Here is a 22030-nt window from a genome sequence, read left to right on the forward strand (position 1 = left end):
GCCTTTGAGCCCCACAGCCCCTCCACTGAGTGTCCCAGCTCTGCCTTTGAGCCCCACGGCCCCTCCACTGAGTGTCCCAGCTCTGCCTTTGAAACCCCACAGCCCCTCCACTGAGTGTCCCAGCTCTGCCTTTGAGCCCCACGGCCCTCCACTGAGTGTCCCAGCCCTGCCTTTGAGCCCCACAGCCCCTCCACTGAGTGTCCCAGCTCTGCCTTTGAGCCCCACAGCCCTCCACTGAGTGTCCCAGCCCTACCTTTGAGCCCCACAGCCCTCCACTGAGTGTCCCAGTCCTGCCTTTGAGCCCCACGGCCCCTCATTGAGTGTCCCAGCCCTGCCTTTGAGCCCCACGGCCCCTCCACTGAGTGTCCCAGTCCTGCCTTTGAGCCCCACAGCCCCTCCACTGAGTGTCCCAGTCCTGCCTTTGAGCTCCACGGCCCCTCCACTGAGTGTCCCAGTCCTGCCTTTGAGCTCCACGGCCCCTCCACTGAGTGTCCCAGCCCTGCCTTTGAGCCCCACGGCCCCCCCACTGAGTGTCCCAGCCCTGCCTTTGAGCCCCGCAGCCCTCCACTGAGTGTCCCAGCCCTGCCTTTGAGCCCCGCAGCCCTCCACTGAGTGTCCCAGCCCTGCCTTTGAGCCCTGTGGCCTCATTATTGAGTGCGATGGCCCCAATGTTAAGCCCCATGGCCCCAACACTGAGTGCTCCAGTCCCACCATTGAGCGCTCCAGCCCTGCATTTGACCCCCATGGCCTGACCCTTGAGCACCCCAGCCCCTCTTTTCAGCACAACAGCCAGGCACTGAGCACTGCCCCACTACTAAGCATCCCAGCCCCACCACTGAGTACCTCAGCCCCGTCATTGAATGCTCCATCCTCACCACTGAGTGCCCCTGCCCTGCATTTGAGCAGCTCGGCCCCTCCATTGAGCCTCTTGGCCCCTCCATTGAGCTCTGTGGGACCTCTGTTGAGTGCCTCATCCCCACCACTGAGCACCCCAGCCCCACCACTGCGCTCCCCAGCTCTGCGACTGAGTGTCACAGCATTGGTCTTGAGTGCTCCAGCCCCTTCTTTCAACACAACAGCCCAGTCATTGAGCGCAGCCCCACCACTGAGTACCCCAGCTCCACTACTGAGTACCCCAGCTCCACCACTGAGCATCCCAGCCCTGCCTTTGAGCACCTTGGCCCCTCCATTGAGGCCCTTAGACCTGCTCTTCAGCCCTCTGTTGAGCACCCCATCCCCACCATTGAGCTTTGCAGTCCCACCATTGAGAGTCCCAGCCCCACCACTGAGCACCCCAGACGAACAACTGAGCGCCCCAGCCCCACCACTGACCTCCTCAGCCCTACCATGGAGTGCTCCAGCTCCACCATTGAGTGCTCCGGCTTCACCACTGAGTGCCCCAGCCCCACCACTGAAACCCCAACTCCACCACTGAGCACCCCAGCCCCACCACTGAGCACCATGGCCCTGATATGAGCCCTATGGCCTCCCCATTGAGTACCTCAGCCCCACAAGTGAGCCCCCTGGCCCCACCATTGAGGCCCTCAGCCTCACCACGGGGCACCCAGCCCCACCACTGACTGCCCAGCCCCACCATTGAGGCCCTCAGCCCTACCACTGAGTTCCTCAGCCCCACCGTGGCCCGACTCCAGCCCCACCACTGAGCACCATGGCCCCACCATGTACGTGTGGGAGGAAGAGAAGTGGTGGGGTGGTTGCTCACAGCCGAGGTGCTGCAGCAGAGGAGGAGGAGGCTGGCCCTCAAAAACCAGCCTCACACGACTGCCTCCCAGTCGGCATGAGGAAAGGGAATGGGCTGAATCTGTGCTGAACACGTTAGACACAATCATCAGGCGGTTCTAGCCATGGTGGCAGCAGGCACCGTTCCTGGGCACAGGGGAGAACCTGTGGTCTGGTGCCAGCTCCACCATCTCCTTCCCTCCCTGGGTCTTGGTTGTTTAAACTGGTGTCCAATGGCACATTTTTTAATCTATTTTTTTACAGGTTATGTTCAGGCAGATCACCTGACTGTTCTCATTTGTTTCTAGTTGATAAAGTTGCAGAAAAGCCAGAATTTTGTTTATCCTGTTAGCAAAACAGCTGTATCCGTCTAATTAATTATTGACGCTATTTTGCCAGGGCAGACCAAGAATTCCTAAACATTTGTTTTCTCCTGCAAATTCTTCCCTCCTTCCCACCACCCACAGCTATTCCCCACTCACGTGGGGTGGGGAGGGGATGGTTCACACTATTTAGTTGATGAGCAGAACTAAGGAATACGTCATGGGAGAAGCTCCTGCCAGAAAGTCAGGGCTGCAGCTGGAGCGGCTGCAGGTCCAGAGGATGGGGCAGTGCTGAGGATGTTGCAGCTGCGAAACAGCAACAGTGAGAGGGCGATGGCCACGTCAGCCCCAGGAGTCCTGCACGGGGCCGTCTGCGGGTCCAGGCACCCACATCACTTTGTTGGCTGTTTCCCACCTCCGGCAGTCTGAGCCTTCCCTTTCAGCCTGGCTGCACTCCCCTCCCTGTCCCAGCTCCTCATTCCAGCCTGTCCAAATCCCTTGAGTGGCTCCATTTCAGTTCAGATGGCAAATGTATTCTGAAGACCGAGGATCCAAACAGCACCTGGAGAGCTGGGAAGATCTGTAAACTCAGTGGACTCCTGACCCCGCTCCTTGGTCATTAGCCAGCTGACGGGAGCACGACATCCTCAGCCAACCAAGAAAAGATTCAGTGGCACAACCCAGAGGTTAACTGAAATGGCAGGAGTAACCAGTTCTATTTTTGGTAAAGCTCTGAGCCAACAAATTACCTTGGGCAACAGCTTTGTGCTCCCAGTGTCCTTGTCTGTCACACTGGAGTTGCATCACCACAAAGGTAAATTTGTGGTATCTGCAAAACTCCTGTTGGTTCTGGGACCAGACGGGACCACGTTACTGGTGAAGGACCAGGCGAGAGCAAAGATCGGTGCAGATGGTCCTCAGGTAGCTCTGCCATGAGGAGGAGAGGGATTCTTCTCACTGCCTGCGAGGGATCAGCTTATTCCTTGGCATGACTACAGGAACCCTAATTATGGATTGGCAATATCCCAGCCCAGCCCTTTATTAACACACATGGAGTTGTTAAGCTTGAACTAGGAGTGCACCAGTGACTGCATTCTTTGTCAAGTATCACTTTTGCTGGCTTTGTGTTTACTAGCAATTAACTCTTGTGGAGTTGCAGGGTTCTCACTTTCTGAAGCACATGAGCAGAACAGCCCGAGAAGCTCCAGGGAATGTTAACCCAGCACAGAATCGCTCGCCTGGGGTGAATTCTAGCAGTGGCCAGGACAGACTGGAAAGCCTTTGCAGATATCGGTTGTTCCAATCACCGGCTTCTGCCTGACTTTACTGAATTTTCGTGCCATGAAAACTGCAACCAGCATGAGTTATGTAGAGGGGGAAGCAGTAAATGCGTGTCTTAGTTCTGCATTTGTTGGCTGTAGAGAGGAACGGCAAGTGAAGAACAGTCAAATAGTATCTACTGTCTGCAGAGACAATTTCAGGCTCAGGGACTTCAAAGGGAATAAAGGCCAGTTTCTCATCAGCTGCCAACCAGCACAGCTCTGCAGAACCAGCCATGCCCTGTGGCGCGCTCCCTGCCAAGGTCAACATCCAAAGCCAGGCCGGGAACTTTACAGCAGAGGAGCAGATAAGCAAGCATTAGCGCCTTGGCGTTTGGCTCTGTTTGATCAACAACTGAACCGCGTTGTCTGAATGATCAACCCACATTAGAACATTCATAAAGATTATCCAAATAAAATACATTGTCAAATCCCAGTATAAAGTTACAACCTCAGTTTGGCTCACGTGTAAAGACCTGTCCCATCTGCTGCCCTTCGAAAAGGCAGGTCACTAAGCGTGAGAGATGGGGTCTTGGTTACAGAGTCCAACTGTGGACTTCCAGAAGATACCGGGCAACGAGGGAGTATTCAAGAGATGCTAAAAGCCCTTCCCCTTTGATGCCTTTCCGTGATGAAGTCACTCTTAACAAACAAAGTTTCACATTACAGTTGAATTGTGCTCGTGTCTCACAATCGTGAGAGGGAGGATGTGGCTGCAGGTTAAGCAGCTTCAAGCTTCATTCATAAAACAGGCTCAGCCTCCAAGGGACAACCAAAAACTCCATCGAATCCATGTTGTTCCTGCTGGTAAATTTTATGGTGAGGATACCCAGATACTGCAGCAGCTGAAAGTGCAGATACGTGTGTGATTTCATAGAATCATAGAATCACCGAATCACCAGGTTGGAAAAGACATCTTGAATCATCGAGTCCAACCTTTCCTATCTGCCACTAAACCATGGCCCTGAGCACCTTGACTACTCATCTTTTAAATACCTCCAGGGATGGCGACTCCACCACCCCCCTGGGCAGCCTCTGCCAGGGCCCAATGACCCTTTCTTTGAAAAATTTATTCCTGATGTCCAGTCTGACCCTCCCCTGGCACAGCTTGAGGCCATTCGCTCTTGTCCTGTCCTCTGTCACTCAGGAGAAGAGCCCAGCTCCCTCCTCTCCACAACCTCCTTTGAGGTGGTTGTAGAGAGCAATAAGGTCTCCCCTCAGCCTCCTCAAGAAGAGGCTCTTGAGGCTCCCCTCAGCCTCCTCTTCTTCAAGACAACCTCCAGTTAACGTCTGCTTGGATCACTTATGGTAGGAAGCAGCATCTTGGTTGTCTATGCCTAAGATACTACAGCTTGTTGGCTAGTGTGAGATAACCCTCCGTTTTCCCCAGGGCAGACACTCCTGGAGGGATTTAAAAGACACGTAGAGGTGGCACGAGGGACATGGGTTAGTGGTGAACTTGGCAGTGTCAGGTTAATGGCCAGACTCAGTGATATTAAGGGTCTTTTTCAACCTAAACAATTTTATGATGCCCTCACGTTTCTCTCCTGCCTTGACACAGGTATTGAACACGTTGCAGCAGAAGACAGAGGTGGAGGAAGACGCTGTTGAGGATGAGATGAGAGTGGTGGAATAAGTGCCTTGACATGGCCCAGGGTTAACGCCTGCTGGGGCTGTGGTGCTTTAGACTTGCGCATGTCAGACCACCCACCTGCGGTTAGGAACGCTGGGGTGCAGCCAGCACGCTCCTTCCTGACAGGGGCTTTGCTGGGGAGGCGCAGGCTGGCTGCTGCCGAGAGCAGCGATCTTCATCTTGGGTTTCCTACAGAACACCACCGTGACTTCTAGTGAAACAGAAACAACCACCTTTGTGGATTCTTTCCTATCTTAAGCAAAGAATCACCTCTTTATACAACTGTGGACAGAGAGAGAGTGGAAATATGTTTCTTTTTCAGCTTAATCATCCCCCACATAGAACAAATTGTATGTGCCCCAAGTTTACACAATTTTTCACTTTCATCACCCTTCTCTTGCAGCCCTGGCATTGGATTTGTAAGCTCTTCTGGGACAGCTTTTGGGAAGACTCACAAGTTTCCAACTCTGGAGTCACTGGGAACGAGTGACTCAGTCTGAGATGTAGTTGCACCTCAGGATGTTGACTTGAGAGATGAGATGGGGTGGAAGGGGCAATACACTATTTCAGCAATTTCCACATGAAGCTCAGCAAGAGCAGATTGAGAAAATATGCTGGTAAACATGCGGTCACAAAGAAGGGAGAGAGACAGAAGGCTCTGTTTATAGCAGAGTGATTTCTGAACTTAGAACATCATGAGATCTTTCTGCGCTTGCAGCCCAGAAAACCAACCGTATGCTGGGCTGCATCCAAAGCAGTGGGACCAGCAGAGTAGGAAGGGGATTCTGCCCCTCTGCTCCGTTCTGGTGAGACCCCACCTGGAGTCCTGCACTCATTCTGGAATCCTCAGCACAGGAAGGACATGGAGCTGTTGAGGCAACTCCAGAGGCCACAAAGATGATCTGAGGGCTTGAGCAGCTCCCATACGAGGACAGGCTGAGAGAGTTGGTATTGTTCAGCTCTGGGGAGACCTTAGAGCAGCTTCCAGGACGGAAAGGGTCTTCGGGAAGGCTGGGGATGGGCTCTTGATCAAGGAGTGCGGGGACAGGATGAGCGGGAATGGTTTTCAGCTGAAAGAGGGGTGATTGAGATGAGATTTTAAGGACAAATATTTTGCTGTGAGGGTGGGGAGGCCCTGGCCCAGGTTGCCCAGAGCAGTGGTGGCTGCCCCGTCCCTGGAGAGGTTCCAGGCCAGGTTGGATGGGGCTTGGAGCCCCTGATCCAGTGGGAGGTGTCCCTGCCCATGGCAGGGGGTGGGACTGGATGGCTTTGAGGTCCCTTCCAACCCAAACCAGTCAATGATTCTATGATCTTTCCCACCAAGGCCTTGCAACATCTTTCTGGTCGCATTAGAGGGTTCTACAGCAAATATGTGTAGGTGTCTCTCAAAAACAACACCAAACACTGTCTGTCAAAGGCACAAACACCTTTTTATTTTTTTAATACTCATTAAAACCTCCATGCTAGTGGATCTCAAAACACCACGGTTCAGGCAAAGGCGGTCGGTTGTTTTACACAACATGCAGTGGCGTAGGCATAAAGTGTGAAAGGCAGCAGGGAACTCGAATTTGTAGCCTATATAATAGTTCAGTTTGATGCTGGATATCACCTCTCTGTGGAGCTCTTGCCTATATCCTCTGAACGTTAAAGCTAAAACTGAACCACAATGCTATTTATGCCCATGGGTAATTCCTCTTTTTGGAAAACAAAATTGATGGAGTCATTTGCTCCAATATGAGACGCATACAGAAAGTACACGTGGAAGAGGAGAGCTGCTCCCAGCAGCTCAGACAAACCAGCTGTGTCTCCAGAATGTCAATAAACAGCTGCCTGACCTCTTTTCTCCTGCTGCTGTGGGATGAGAACACCAGGATTGCTTCTCTATTCCTAAGCTGAGGGACTTTGTTGCAATGCTGTCACAATGTTTACCAGGCAGGTTAAGCCCAAAGCAGAACAAGGCTGTGCCTTGTCTTTTCTCCTTGTTTAAACTGTGTTATAACCAGTGAAGAGGATGAATGTGTAACCAGAGTAAGAGATAACAACATGGAAGCATGCTCAGTTGCTTGATGACAGAGTCCAAATACAACGCTGTGTGCTTTGAGACAATTCAAGCAGAGAAGTTGCTGATGATGGCTGGAGGGCAGTGCAAGACCTATGTACCTCTAATTTGGTCTTAGATGTTAATAATCCACAGGGAGACTTAATAATTTTCTGTGTTTTTTAAAATGTAAACTCACTGTAGTAAAAAAGTTACAGAACTTTTGAAGGCTCACAGGGATGAGCGTGTTGGGCTTCCCCAAATGAACAAGCTGAACCTTTCTCTTTAATCTTCAGGTTCCAAACTTCCATAAAGACTTCAACTTATTGTTCCAGTTCAGCATGGAAGAAGTGACCTGAAACACTGAAAAGAGAGTCACAAGGTAGGCAGATAGACAGTGGTTGTCCTCCCAAGGCCTGGTTGAGAATAATTCCAGCCCAGCTCACCGGGCTGGTGCATGAGTGCTCACCCTTCCATGACCAGCTATGCCTACACAGCCACGGCAGCACAATTCCCAATGGGGTTGGTTTTAGTAGAAGAAAGTTCTCCCTACTCTGATGGCCGGAGGGAATCATGCTACAGCAGCAGTTGACTCTCACCGCCCCACCACAGCAGCTGCAGCTCACAGCATCGCAGCTGAGACTCATTTTGCTGCTTGTTGAGGCTACCAAGCTAGGCTTTGCATGGAGGCGGCCAAACGAAAAGCACACCTACTTTTCTCTTCGCACTGTTGGGCAGATAGCAGCGACTTGGCATGGGAAGGTGAGGACAGACCTGGCAGTTCACTACAGTTGGCCCATTACCTTAAAGACTCAGCAACACCTCCCTCCAACGTAGCTGACGGCGTTTGTCACAATCCTTCTTCCAGCAGGCCACCTGTCCCGAAACCCAACAGCTACCTGGGTGCAGGTAGCTTGAACAGATCACACTCCATCAGATCCAGCAGATAAGGAGTGAAGTTCTCGTCCCCCCACACCTGGTGATAATCAGCCCTGAAGATCTGTTGATGCACAAACGTTTGCCAAACTCATTGCAGGCAAGATCAACTGATAAGGCTTAAATGATATAAATCACTTCTCGGAGTTAGGGCAGCTAATGTTGCCTTATAGTAATTTCAGGGATCGTTTCTTTGCTTCACTGCTGGTTTGTGCTGGGATTTCTTTCTCTGCATTCCCAGAGAACATTGCTGCACTGAATAAATGTGGAAATATGAACTAGGTCCTCCTTGGCCTCACACCTAGGAGGTATCACTGATGACCTCCAGGAACCTCCTGGTTTGCTTGTGCCCTCCAGCAGCTCCTGGGACGGTTGAAGTCCTCCATGAGGTCAGAATCTGTGAAGTCCAGGCTGCTTCTACCTGTCTGCAGAGGAACTTGGCCACTTCTTCCTCCTGGTCAGGCAACCTGTAACTAACATCTACTATGATGCCACCCTTACCTACCTCTAACCCTCACCCATCCCCAGGTGAGCTCCTACCTAAAGACCCTGTATTGCCATTGCAGCCCTTTGATCTTGGGAGCCACCCCACCACATCTCCATGATCCCAGACAGCTGCATGAAGGTCTCCAGCTCCTCCAGTGCATTCCCTGTGCTGCTGGCACAGGCCCTTTGGGGAGGGACCCCAACATGCTGGCTTCCTACAAATGTTTTTGGGGAATTCTACATGGCAGTGCCTTATAAGCCCTTCACATACGAGTGCTGCAGGTGACACCGTTTAAACTGTTGTGTTGATTTTGTGATCCCTTCCCATCATATCTCCCAGGCCCTTTGCTGGTTGAGCCTGTCCTACGCTCCCTCCCAGGCTGCTGGTTACTCCATCCCCCCATCGCTCCTACAGCCTGGGCTTATCTGGGAAGCAGGGAGAGGCTTATTGAAACTCTGCAGTAGAAGCTCTGTGTTGTACAAAACTTCCTCTGAAACCTTACACCAGAGCTATTCAGTCATTCAGAGTTTAATTACACAAACGTTGCCTCCATACAAAAGCTGTATTGATTTAGTTATATCAATATGATTATCTTTGATTACGTCCAAGTTGTGGACACAGTCTCCTTTAGCTTCTGTGAGCTGAGAAGGCTACAGCTCCCTGCAGGGAGTGGCACACAAAACCCCACATACACTCATTTTTCCATGACAGTACGCAGTGGGTTTTGCAGAATTTCAAGAGAGTTACAGCCAAACTAAACAGAAAACAGCCCAGATAAATGCTCAGTCCTTTAATCCTACTGAAAGGAAATTTCCAGTTAGGGAGGAAGAGAGTGTTTGGGTTTGTACTAAAAACTTGTTGAGGGGAAAATGCAAGGTTGAAAAGAGTAACCTCTTCAAAGGTGCTGGAGCAGGTTGAGAGAGCTGGACTTGCCCAGCCTGGGGAGGAGAAGGCTCTGGGGAGACCTTAGAGCAGTGTTCAGGACTGAAAGTGGCTCCGGGAAAGCTGGGGATGGGCTCTTGATCAAAGAGTGCAGGGAGAGGATGAGGGGAACGGTTTTCAGCTGCAAGAGGGGAGATTGAAGTGAAATCTTAGGGAGAAATGTTTTGCTATGAGGGTGGGGAGGCCCTGGAACAGGTTGCCCAGAGCAGTGGTGGCTGCCCCATCCCTGGAGGGGTTCAAGGCCAGGTTGGATGGGGCTTGGAGACTCGTGGTCTGGTGGAAGGTGTTTGTGACCATGGCAGGGGGTGGAACTGGATGGGCTTTGAGGTCCCTTCCAACCCAAACCATTCCATGATTCTATGATTCTAAAAAGTCCACATCCTCAAAGCAGTGAGCTGGGATGCCTTTGGCTGGGGATTATTGTGATACTTGCTGCCACCCAAGGGAGAGAAAAGAAGGGGCAAGGGAAGGGCCGAACCACCTTTCTTCTTCCTCTCATCCTCAACACTCCTCTGTTTGCTTCCAGGCTGGGTAAGGCTGGAAGGAAATCTGTGCTCTTGTATCCTGACAGGACAGGACAGAGCATCTGTTTACATTGGAGCAGCAACAGCCTGGAATTCATTTTCCTGCTGCAGAGACGTGTGGGCAGAGGAGGATATGTGCTAAGATGCCACTGGGAAATTCCTGCATGGCACAATCGCGCTTAATAGATTTATCCTCTTAAGCTCAGCCAAAAGCACTGCTGAGGACTGTTGTCTGACCAGCAGCAAATTCAGATGGGTATGATGCAGATGTGTATGATGCAGATGGGTATGATGCAGATGACATCGCTCCCGGGCCTGTTGTTGGAGCGGGCTCACACCCAGCAATACCGATACACTGCCGTGCTGCAGGATGCGGCAGCTCCACGCAGGAAAAGCCATCACTGGTCCCTCTGAAGAGGATTCCTCAAGAGTCAATGACATGGAGATTTAGTCTGTTCTTAAATGCTTCTGTCTACAAACCCAGAACATATCCTATCTGCATCCCAGTTTAAAATAATTGTGAAGTTAAGTTTTTTGCTGACATATTAAAAGAGAAGCTTTTTTTGCAGTTTCAACAGTCTTGGCTTCCATGAGATGGTGCTGCTTATGCTGTCTAGAGTGGATACACAGCCACCAGCTCAGGTTCTTGTATTTCCCATCAGCTGCACTCAGAGCACTCAGCAGTAAAACACAGCCTCGACAGAGGCAACTGGGCACACGCAGGGGAAAGCTGTGAGAGTTGGTACCTGTGTAACAACGGGGATTCTACCCATTAAAACTGCCTGAACACAAGCCAATTTTTATTTTTTTTAGGCAAAAAACCCCAAAGGCAATTTTTCATTTTATTTTGGTTTTAATTAGAGAATCACAGAAAGGTTTGGGTTGGAAGGGATTTCAAAGCCCATCCAGTTCCACCTCTGTCATGGGCAGGGACACCTCCCACTGCATCAGGGGCTCCAAACCCCATCCAACCTGGCCTGGAACCCCTCCAGGGATGGGGCAGCCACCACTGCTCTGGGCAACCTGGGCCAGGGCCTCCCCACCCTCACAGCAAAACATTTCTTCCTAAGATCTCATCTCAATCTCCCCTCTTGCAGCTGAAAACCGTTCCCCCTCATCCTCTCCCAGCACTCCTCGATCAAGAGCCCCTTTCCAGCTTTCCTGTAGGCAAATTCTAGAGGATCCCCTGGGATTTTTTTTCACTTTGTCAGTAAAATATTGGAAGGGAATAGCATCATTGAAAGTTCCACTGCCAGCAACCAAACCATCACTATTTTTCACAGATAAACATGAAATTTCAAAGGATCCTGCTACCTTCGCAGGGCATTTGCTTCCACCAAAGGAATAGTTTTTATCAACATCTCCCTTTAGTGCAATCAAGTCAAAGGGATCCTTCCAGCAGGATTGGGTTGTAGCGGAATTCCAGTTTGCTTTGAGGACCATGCCCTCCTGTGGGTGTCTGCTACAGCTGCAGCAAACGTGCTCCCTTACATCCAGGCTGGGGTTCTCCTCCTTCTTTACCAGCTGCTTTCTTCGGTGAGGATCCTTCCCCAAGAGCCACCCCAATCCCGTGGGGAGCGAGGGGTGAGCCTCTTAAAATTAACAGAAAAAATTAATTCCAGTGAGCAGCTTGACACAAGATGTGTCAGAGAGGTCCTTAATTAAAAATAACAGCCCTGTAATACTGCCTGGGATCCTGGGAGGGAGCCATCTGGCTTCCAGAGTTTGTAGGACTTTATAAACGGTTGAATACTGGGCATTATCAAAAAATTCAGGATATTGCTGGCAGGGTGTGACAAGACAGGGAGCCTCTGCTTTGGGTTTCATGCAATAATTGCAACTTTGGAAAGAATAAGAGCACATCCAAATGTGTTTTACATTTCTTTTGCAGAGGTACAGATGTTGTGCACTTGAATCATAGAATCATGGAATGGTTTGGGTTGGAAGGGACCTCAAAGCCCATCCAGTTCCACCCTCTGCCATGGGCAGGGACACCTCCCACTGGATCAGGGGCTCCAAGCCCCATCCAACCTGGCCTTGAACCCCTCCAGGGATGGGGCAGCCACCACTGCTCTGGGCAACCTGGGCCAGGGTCTCCCCACCCTCAGAAGAAAACATTCCTTCCCAAGATGTCACCTCAATCTCCCCTCTTGCAGCTGAAAACCATCCCTCCTTGTTCTATCCCTGCACTCCCTGATCCAGAGCCCCTTTCCAGCTTTCCCGGAACCCCTTTCAGCACTGGAATCTGCTCTAAGGTCTCCTCGGAGCCTCCTCTTCTCCAGGCTGAACAACCCCAACTCTCTCAGCCTGTCCTCATATGGGATGTGCTTCCATATGGATCACCTTTGTGGCCTCCTCTGGATTCACTCCAATAGTTCCATCTCCTTTCTGCCCTGAGGACTCCAGAACTGAAGGTAGGGATCCAGGTGAGATCTCCAGTAGAGAATAGTGCCCTAAAACCCGAAGTGGTAACAGATGTCTATATGAACGCCCTGCCCTAAGGAATACTGAACAGGGAGGGACTGGGGGCGCTTCTGAAGGGTTTCAGTAAGCTCTTAGTAAATTTGAGTGATGACTCAAAACAAACATGATGTAATTCAACATGGACAAATACAAAGTACGGCTCTTAAGCAGGAATAAGTGACCACAGTATTGCAGGGTCAAAAATAATGATTTATGTAGCACTTTATTTTTATGAAAAAAATGAATTTTTCTCTGCTTGTAAAACAGAGGGTTGGTTAACTTAGAAAGCAAGAGGCTGAGGGGAGGAATGATAATGATCATCAAGCACATTAAAAGAAGCTATTAATAAAAAGGTATTAATCTGGTCTCCATTTCCCATGATAAAAGGGGATGTTTATGTGCATTAAGTGATTTCTCAAGGAAAAAATTCCAGCTCCATTTTCTGTTTACTGTTTATTAATGAATGACGCCCTCATCTGAAGGGTGATCTTTTTAAATATCCTGGGCTTAAGGGTCCACAGTCCATCAAAAGAGGAACTTATTGCCCTCTCAGAATCCTCCCAAGTGTGTCCTTAGTAATAAGACACAGCTCCATGATTTTTCCTAGCATAACTCCCATATTAACTGATGGGAAGCAGGTTTCCTAACCCCGAATCTGCAGACAGACCAAATACTAACCAGCAATTCCAGTCTCTCCAGTTTATATTGCCTCACTCCAGCACTTTCACTCTGTCTCTCCCTTTCCCAGTAACTCCTTTCCTGATACGTTAGGTAAGAAAACAAATAATCCTGCGGCGTTTGGAGCTGGCTGTGTTATTGGAGTCGCCATGGGTACAAATTCCACACACTTCTTTGGCTGAGGCTGGGACATACTTTTCAGAAAACGTTACAGAAAAAATACATCATCAAAGCTCTTTCTTGCCTGTCAATACAGCTGTCATCCTTGCTCCTCCTGAAATGCCTGGTGGGGACGTTTCAAAGCGACTGAAAAGTGACTGTGATGATTCCCGGGGGGAGGAAAACCAAGACCACCACCAACCCCAAAATAGAAATATTCCTTAAGCATTATAAAAAAATGCTGCTTTCCTTGGAAGCACCTGCCTTCAAAGCCATGGAGAAGAACTGAGCCCAGCCTGGAGCATGTGCAGGTTTTCATTCTGCAGCCCTTATTGCCTGAATTAAAATAAACAGGAGAGGCTTGGGGAGCAGAGTAGCTCCCTCTCGTGTGATTAAAGCAAGAGTCTGAGCCACGGCAGATCTATTGGTCGTGTTAAACGGGAGAGGAATGCCTCAGATATAAGACTGGGTTAACCCTGCCTGGGCCAGACCAGTTCCAACACAGTGAGGATGGTATGTTTTGGTGGACAATGTAGGTACCAACAGGACACGCGCCCACGTGTTTTTAAAGCTGCCCCTCCGTTTAGAAAGTCTTCTTGCCAACCGTATCCTGGGCTGCATCCAAAGCAGTGGGACCACCAGGGTGAGGGAGGGGATTCTGCCCCTCTGCTCTGCCCTGTGAGACCCACCTGGAGCCCTGCGTTCAGTTCTGGAGTCCACAGTGCAGGGAGGACATGGAGCTGTTGGAGATTGTCCAGAGGAGGCCACGGAGATGATCCAAGGGCTGGAGCACCTCCTATATGACGACAGGCTGAGAGAGTTGGGGTTGTTCATCCTGGAGAAGAGAAGGCTCCAAGGAGACCTTATAGAGACCTTCCAGTACTGAAAGGGGCTCCAGGAAAGCTGGGGAGGGGCTCTTGATCACAGCGTGCAAAGACAGGACTAGAGGAACAGTTTTAAGCTGAAAGAGGGGAGATTTAGATTAGACATCAGGAAGAAATTCTTCTACGATGAGGGTGGTGAGGCACTGGCCCAGGTTGCCCAGAGCAGTGGTGGCTGCCCCATCCCTGGAGGGGTTCCAGGCCAGGTTGGATGGGGCTTGGAGCCCCTGATCCAGTGGGAGGTGACCCTGCCCATGGCAGGGAGTGGAACTGGGTGGGCTTTGAGGACCCTTCCAACCCAAACCATTCCATGATTCTATGATTCTTTACTTAACCTCGAGCACAGAGCCAAAGAAGAGAATGTGGCTGTTCTTTGCAAAGAGACTGGGGCAAAATCGCTCAGCGTGAGCCAGGGTCCTTGCAACTGGTTAATGTTAATTCCCAAGGGAACTGTTTTAACTGCCTGGAGAGGTTTGTACGTGGCGATTCATTTTCATAGGGATCTGTATCCAGAGGAGCATCCCAACCATGCAGAAGATTGGATTGGATGATCTTAGAGGTCTTTTCCAACCTTAATGATTCTATGATTCTATGAAACAGAATTTGTGATGCCTACTACAGAAAGCCTGGTTTTCACCACAAAATGAAAGAATAAAGGCCACCCTTAGAGACAGATTTTAGTCTCCCTGTGTTTAGGACACTGCCACTGCCTTGCTGGTGGTGCGGGTCAGTCATCCCCAGACTGGAAATGTGACCCTCAGGCTACAAATCCCCTTCTTCACAGAGCACAATCTTTCAAGTCTCTCCTGGACACTCAGGGAAGGGGTTTTCCATCTGAAGTCTGCTGGGTTTCCAGCCTGAACTGCTTCCAGGAGGGCAGGGGAAGCGCATACTGCATAGCACTGACTGTCACTGCAAGTGTAACAGGGATTTCACTTTAGGGGAGGAAGCGTAGAGCTGGGATAGCTGCTGCTTTTGTAATTCTCTCCATCCAGAGACTATTGTTTAGGCTTTATTTTCTCTTCACCACCAACATAAAACCATAGAATAATTAAGGCTGGAAAAGACCTTTGAGCTCATCCAGTCCAACTGTCAGCCCGACACCACCATCCCCACTAAACCATGTCCCAAAATGCCATGTCCACATGTTTCTTGAACCCTGCTGGGCACGGTGGCTCCCCCACTGCCCTGGGCAGCTGTTCCAGTCTTCACCACTCTTCCAGTACAGACATTTTTCCTAATATCCAATCTAAACCTCCCCTGGTGCAACTTGAGGCCATTTCCTCTCATCACCCGTCACTTGGGAGCAGAGCCCAGCACCCACCTCACTACAACCTCTTTCCAGGAGCTGCAGAGAGCGATGAAGTCTCCCCTCAGCCTCCTTTTCTCCAGGCTAAACAACCCCAGCTCCCTCAGCCAGTACTCATAAGCCTCGTGAAAAAAAAAACCACTATAGTTTATCACTTTTGGAAGAAAGGGCAGGCAACTCAAGCAGGATCTTGATAGGTTATGCAGGGAGAAAATTAAAAAGGCAAAAGCCCAGCTCGAACTCAATGTGGCCACTGTTGTAAGGGACAAAAAGCAATGTTTTTAGAAATAAACCCCTCAGTTACATGTCCCCACTGTACGCTGGCACCGTGCAGGCTCTCCCCGGTGCAGTGTCCCAACACCTCATCACATTGCACATGTACAAATACATGGATCTGCAGGGTGAGCAGATCCTGCACACATTCAGGGCGAGGGCAGGAGCTGGGATCCATTCCCGAGTTGCCAGCAGCTGGCAGATGTCTCCTCTGCATGCGCTCTGGCTCCGCACGGCATTCACTGCACACACGCTTTCTGCAGCCACCGAGGTTTTGAGCCTGGCGTTTTGCAGCCTTAGCCTGTTCCTTAAAAACCATAACCGATGCTCCACCAGGAAGCGTCTCCTGTCAGACGGATAATTTTCATAGAATCATAGAATCATAGAATAGTTTGGGTTGGAAGGGAACTTAAAGCCCATCCAGTTCCAAACCTTCTGCCATGGGCAGGGACACCTCCCACTGGATCCGGTTGCTCCAAGCCCCATCCAACCTGGCCTTGAACCCCTCCAGGGATGGGGCAGCCACCACTGCTCTGGGCAACCTGGGCCAGGGCCTCCCCACCCTCACAGCAAAACATTTCTCCCTAAGATCTCATCTCAATCTCCCCTCTTGCAGCTGAAAACTGTTCCTCTCATCCTGTCTCTGCACGCTGTGATCAAGAGCCCCTCCCCAGCTTTCCTGGAGCCCCTTTCAGTACTGGAAGGTCTCTATAAGGTCTCCTTGGAGCCTTCTCCAGGCTGAACAAGCCCAACTCTCTCAGCCTGTCCTCATAGAGGAGGTGCTTCAGCCCTTGGATCATCTCCGTGGCCTCCTCTGGACAATCTCCAACAGCTCCATGTCCTCCCTGCACTGTGGACTCCAGAACTGAACGCAGGGCTCCAGGTGGGTCTCACAGGGCAGAGCAGAGGGGCAGAATCCCCTCCCTCACCCTGGTGGTCCCACTGCTTTGGATGCAGCCCAGGATACGGTTGGCAAGAAGACTTTCTGAACAGAGGGGCAGCTTTAAAAACACGTGGGCGCGTGTCCTGTTCGTATCTACATTGCCCACCAAAACTTGTTAGCCTCACGGCGTTGGAACTGGCCTGGTCCAGGCAGGGTTAACCCAGTCCTGGGCATCCTGTTCCAGCATCTCACCACCCTCATGGTGAAGAAATTCCTCCTTATGTCCAGTCTAAATCTGCCGCTCTCCAGTTCATACCCATTCCCCCTCATCCTATCCCCACAAGCCTTTGTGAACAGCCCCTCTTCAGCTTTCCTGTAGCCCCTTCAGGTACTGGAAGGTCACTTTTTTACATCATAGGATCCAGCTGCTTCTCCAGCCTCATCCATCGCATCCCCCAACCCAACCCCGGTGCTGCTGGCGCCTCGTTCCTCCCTCGCATGAACCCACACGGACGGATTCTCAGCAGCAATTCCCTTCTATTCCTAAAACCCACCCCCAAACCAGGCCTTTGAGCCCTTTTTCTCCATCACCTCCATCCACCCCCCCATGTCGGTGGTGACTTCATGGCCGGTCGCTATGGCAACGGTTTGATGTCATGAGGAACTGGGAGCTCTGCGAGGAAGAAACCAGCGCCAACTCCGAGGAACCCCGTGCTCCAACCGGATCCGCGCCACTACCCGGCGTTTTTTCCAATATTTAATACTAAAATTAATATTTAAGTGGCAAAATTCAACTTTTCCCCTCTATGGAAGCTCCCACAGTCGCAGCTTCGCTCCCACTCGCATCCCGTTCCCCCCCAGCAACGTGTACCCAGGGCGCCCCCCCCCGCTTCCCCCCTCCCTCCCCGCCCTGGAGCGCCAAAGCGCGCGCCAAGCTGAAGCCCCACCCCATTCGCGCTGCCATTGGCCCTTTCGCCGCCCCCCGCCCGTGATTGGCAGGCGATCAGCCAATCAGCGCGGGGAAAGTGGGCGTGGCTTCGCGCGGTGACGTGCGGGGAGGGGGGGTAGCAACAGTTGCCTCGAGACCCGGCGCCAGGCGCCATAGTGACCGTAGCCCTGGAGACTGTTACTTGCCAACGGGAGCAACGCGCGGCCGCCGCAGCCCAGCGCAGCCCGCGGCGCCCGGCGGGGAGGGCAGGTGAGAGGAGAGGGGGGGGCTCGCCCGCTAAGGGGGGCCCGGCTGCAAACGGGGGGGTCCCAGCCGCAAAGGGGGGGTCCCGGCTGCAGAAAGGGGTCCGGGTCCTGCTAAAGGGATCCCTGCCCGATAAGGAGATCCCGGCTGCAAACGGGGGTCCCGGCTGTAAAAGGGGGTGCTTGTGCAAAAGGGGGACCCGCTTGCCAAGGGGGTTCTCGTTGCAGGAGGGGTCCCGCTCGCTAAAGGGGTCCCGGCTGCAAAAGGGGGTCCTTGTGCAATGGGGGTCCTTGTGCAAAGGGGGATCCTTCTCGCTAAGGGGGTCCTTGTGCAAAGGGGGTCCCGCTCGCTAAGGGGGTCCCGCCTGCAAAGGGGGTCCTGGTTGCTGACGAGGTCCCACTCGCTAAAGAGGTCCCGGTTGCAAAAGGGGGTCCTTGTGCAATGGGGGATCCGTTTGCCAAGGGGGTCTTGTCTGCAGAGGTGGGGGGGTCCCGGCTGCAAAAGGGGGACCTGTTTGCCAAGGGGGTCCTGGTTGCAGAAGGGGTCCCGCTAGCTAAGGATGTCCTTGTGCAAAGAGGGGCCCGCTCGATAAAAGGGTTCCGGTGCAGGGGAGGGTCCCGGCTGCAAAAGGGGGTCCTTGTGCAAAGGGGACCTGTTTGCCAAGGGGGTCCTGGTTGCAGAAGGGGTCGCACTCGCTAAGGTGGTCTTTTTGCAATGGGAGACCCGCTTGCCAAGGGGGTCCCGACTGCAAAGGGAGGTTCCCGGCTGCAAAAGCGGGTCCTTGTGTAAAGGGAACCTGTTTGCCAAGGGGGTCCCGGCTGCAAAGGGGGTCTCACTTGCTAAAGGGGTCCTGTCTGCAGAAGGGGCTCCCGGCTGCAAAGGGGATCCCTTTCGCTAAAGGGGTCCCAGCCGCAAAGGAGGTCCTTATGCAATGGGGGACCCGTTTGCCAAGGGGGTCCCGGCTGCAGAGGGGGTCCCGCTCGCTAAAGGGGTCCTGTCTGCAGAAGGGGGTGGCGGCTGCAAAGGGGATGCCGGGTCATGCTAAAGGGGTCCTCGCCCGCTAAGGGGGTCCCGGCTAGCAGAGGGGGTCCCACCGAGGGTCCCCGCCTGCAGAGGAGGTCCAGCCCTCTAAAGGGGGATCCCCACCCACCATGGGTTCCCACCTGCCCGGAGCTCCCGCTTGCAAAAGGGGGTCCCCGGTCCTGCTAAAGGGGTTCCCTGTCCGCCAGGGGGGCTCCTGCTCACGGAGGGGGTCCTCTCCCTCCGGGGGGTCCCTGCGTGCCGAAGGGGGTCCCCCCGCCCAAGGTGGATGGGGGTGCCCTGCGTAGCCCCCGCGAGGTCGGCGGACACAGGACCGTCCCGGCCGCCGGGTTCCTTCCCCGCCGCCTCTCCCCGGCCTCCGCCGCCTCCCAGTGCCCCGGGCGCTTCCCCCGGGCGGTTGGAGCGGGGGAGGCGGCGCCGCCCCGGGGCAGTGTCCGAGCCGCCCTCCCGGCACCGCGTCCCGCCCGCCGCAGCCGACTGCTGCCGGCTCGGAGCGTGCGGTGGGTTCGGGACGGGCGGACAGGACCGAACCTCGGCTGCCGGGGACCCGCCGGGCTTCGTGCCCGCTCCCGGGGCGCTGGGAGCGTGCGGGGACCGGGGAGAGGGGCCCGGCCGGCAGCCCTGCTTGCCTTGGCTCCCTTTCCTCGCTTGCACCCCTCTTGCCCGCTCTCCCTTTCCCTGTTTGCACCCCTCTTGCCCGCTCTCCCTTTCCCTGTTTGCACCCCTCTTGCCCGCTCTCCCTTTTCCCTGTTTGCACCCCTCTTGCCCACTCTCCCTTTTCCCTGTTTGCACCCCTCTTGCCCGCTCTCCCTTTTCCTGTTTGCACCCCTCTTGCCCGCTCTCCCTTTCCCTGTTTGCACCCCTCTTGCCCGCTCTCCCTTTCCCTGTTTGCACCCCTCTTGCCCGCTCTCCCTTTCCCTGTTTGCACCCCTCTTGCCCGCTCTCCCTTTTCCCTGTTTGCACCCCTCTTGCCTGCTCTCCCTTTCCCTGTTTGCACCCCTCTTGCCTGCTCTCCCTTTCCCTGTTTGCACCCCTCTTGCCCGCTCTCCCTTTCCCTGTTTGCACCCCTCTTGCCCGCTCTCCCTTTCCCTGTTTGCACCCCTCTTGCCCGCTCTCCCTTTCCCTGTTTGCATCCCTCTTGCCCCCTCTCCCTTTCCCTGTTTGCACCCCTCTTGCCTGCTCTCCCTTTCCCCGCCGCTCTCGCCTGGTCTCCCTGTCCCACACGATTGCATCCCTCTCACCTCGTCTCTCCTTCCTCTCCTCCTGCTCTCACTGGGACGGGGTGGGGGATTTCAACTCCAGTTCATCCCTGTAGTTTGCCAGAGATTTGAAATCCCAGTGCTTGCTTTCTTGTTGGTCTTAGAAACGCATGAAAATTGCAGTGAGGCATAGTTTAAAGCATCTGCCATTTATTCTGGACTCAGTTTCTCCCGTTTGTTTTGAATAAAGCGTGTTGTGAAACCAGACTCGTGTCCTGTTGAAGCAGGAGTTTGTGTATGTGCCTGTTTCAAGTGAGAGGTCCTACAGGTTGATTAAATCTTCCCACTCTTTGAGTTAGATACCCCTCCAAAGTCTTTCTGGGTTTTGTCTTTTTGGTTTTTGTCTTTGCTGTTCAAAGAAGCAGGTCTTACTAATTCAAGACCAAAGTGGAAATAAAAATTTCTTAAACTTTATGTTTTGAGCTTGCAGTATCCTAAAATCGACTATGCTTGGTGTCAGATTCATTTGTTAATCAAGGCTTTTTTCATCTTCTTCTGCTCAAACTTTTCAACTCTCCATCTCGGTTACAAATCATTTGAGAACTGAGGGGTTATTGCTGAAAAGAAAAGAAACCAATCTCACAATCTAAGCCTGAAGCTCCTGGAGGCTGGGGTTCCTTCTTTGCCTCTGCTCTTTGACTTGCTGCCTGTGTTCGCCTCGGTTGGATGAATTGAGTCTCACCTCAGGCTTCATTTGAACGTTACCTGTCTATTGGAAGGTGGTTGGTATGGAAGGGAAGGCACCTCGGGAGCCCTCTCATAGTTACCTGTTTCAAGTTGGGTTCAATCAGCCCAGGAAGGAATCTTGCGGGAATCTACGCTGAGCTGAGTTGGACATTTGACTTCCAGGTGGCTGAAGTCAGGGGAGGAAAGAACCACACTTGTAGGACTAACCTTTAGGGTGTTGGATATCGTGTTGGGACTGGGATGTGGTGGCTCCATCAGCAATGCTCGTTGGTTCATTTTGAAAATCTTAGTTCATATTTTAAATCACCCAACACATCTCGCAGGTCCTTTCCCTCTTGGTGTTGCTGTCCTAAGGGACCTGAAATATATTTGAATGTTGTGAGACGTTTTGCATTTGCCTCACGGCATAAACAGCTGTGGGCATGCTCCGGTTTTGTGTTTTAAGCCTTTAGAGTCCATGTTCTCAAAGCTGGTCTCATATTGGTGAGGTTTGGAAATCCTCATCTTTTCAAACGGAATCAGGGTTCTCAGGTAACTGCGAGATCTTGGCCTTAAAGGTGAACGCACGCACAAAAACAAGCGAGGAGTTGACAACTGCAATTGCTTTGTCTCCACTTGCTTTCTGCAAAACGGGAATGATCCCAGGGCTTGCATGGATGGGGATAAGGGATCCGCTGCCACAGAAGAATGCAAGAGCCAGGTCTGTCAGACTTCACACGGGGCTCCCACAGACAGCTCCTGCTTTGCATTTCCCCGCTGTGCCATTTGCATCTCATGAATTCCTCCCATAGTGTCAGCTCTGTTTGCTGTGGAAGGGTCCGAGTGAAATCCTAGCGCTGTGCTACAGCCACTGGAGAGGGTGTGAGATGTGCAGGCAACACGCTGGGTGCCGTGGCCATGGCCAAGTGCAGCAGATTCTTCCTTGGCATCAGATCTGCCCTCTCAGAGAGTGTTTTGTGGGTTTGGCATGGAGATTTTTTTCCTGTGAGGGTGGTGAGACACTGGCCCAGGCTGCCCAGAGCAGTGGTGGCTGCCCCATCCCTGGAGGGGTTCAAGGCCAGGTTGGATGGGGCTTGGAGCCCCTGATCCAGTGGGAGGTGTCCCTGCCCATCGCAGGGGGTTGGAACTGGATGGGCTTTGAGGTCCCTTCCAACCCAAACCATTCCATGATTCTATGATTAACGAAATAGCTTCCTGCCCGTTCCAGCTCAAAATTCTTTGCAACTAAACCTGTGGCCAATGCTGTTGGCAGAGAAGGCAGGT

The 22030-nt window shown here is 52.5% G+C and overlaps 1 protein-coding gene across 2 annotated transcripts in view; it reads left to right on the forward strand.

Annotated features, from left to right (window-relative positions):
• The first annotated feature begins 17674 nt into the window (after positions 1-17674).
• Positions 17675-22030, forward strand: part of LOC104065410 (DNA-binding protein RFX2) — a 74268-nt gene continuing 69912 nt past the window's right edge. For both annotated transcript variants that reach the window (XM_054050263.1, XM_054050265.1), the window contains exon 1: positions 17675-17786. The gene's annotated coding sequence lies outside the window, so the exon portion shown is untranslated. The remainder of the gene's footprint in view (positions 17787-22030) is intronic.

The sequence above is a fragment of the Cuculus canorus genome, chromosome 27 (genome assembly GCF_017976375.1).
Source record: "Cuculus canorus isolate bCucCan1 chromosome 27, bCucCan1.pri, whole genome shotgun sequence".
Lineage (NCBI taxonomy): Eukaryota > Metazoa > Chordata > Aves > Cuculiformes > Cuculidae > Cuculus > Cuculus canorus.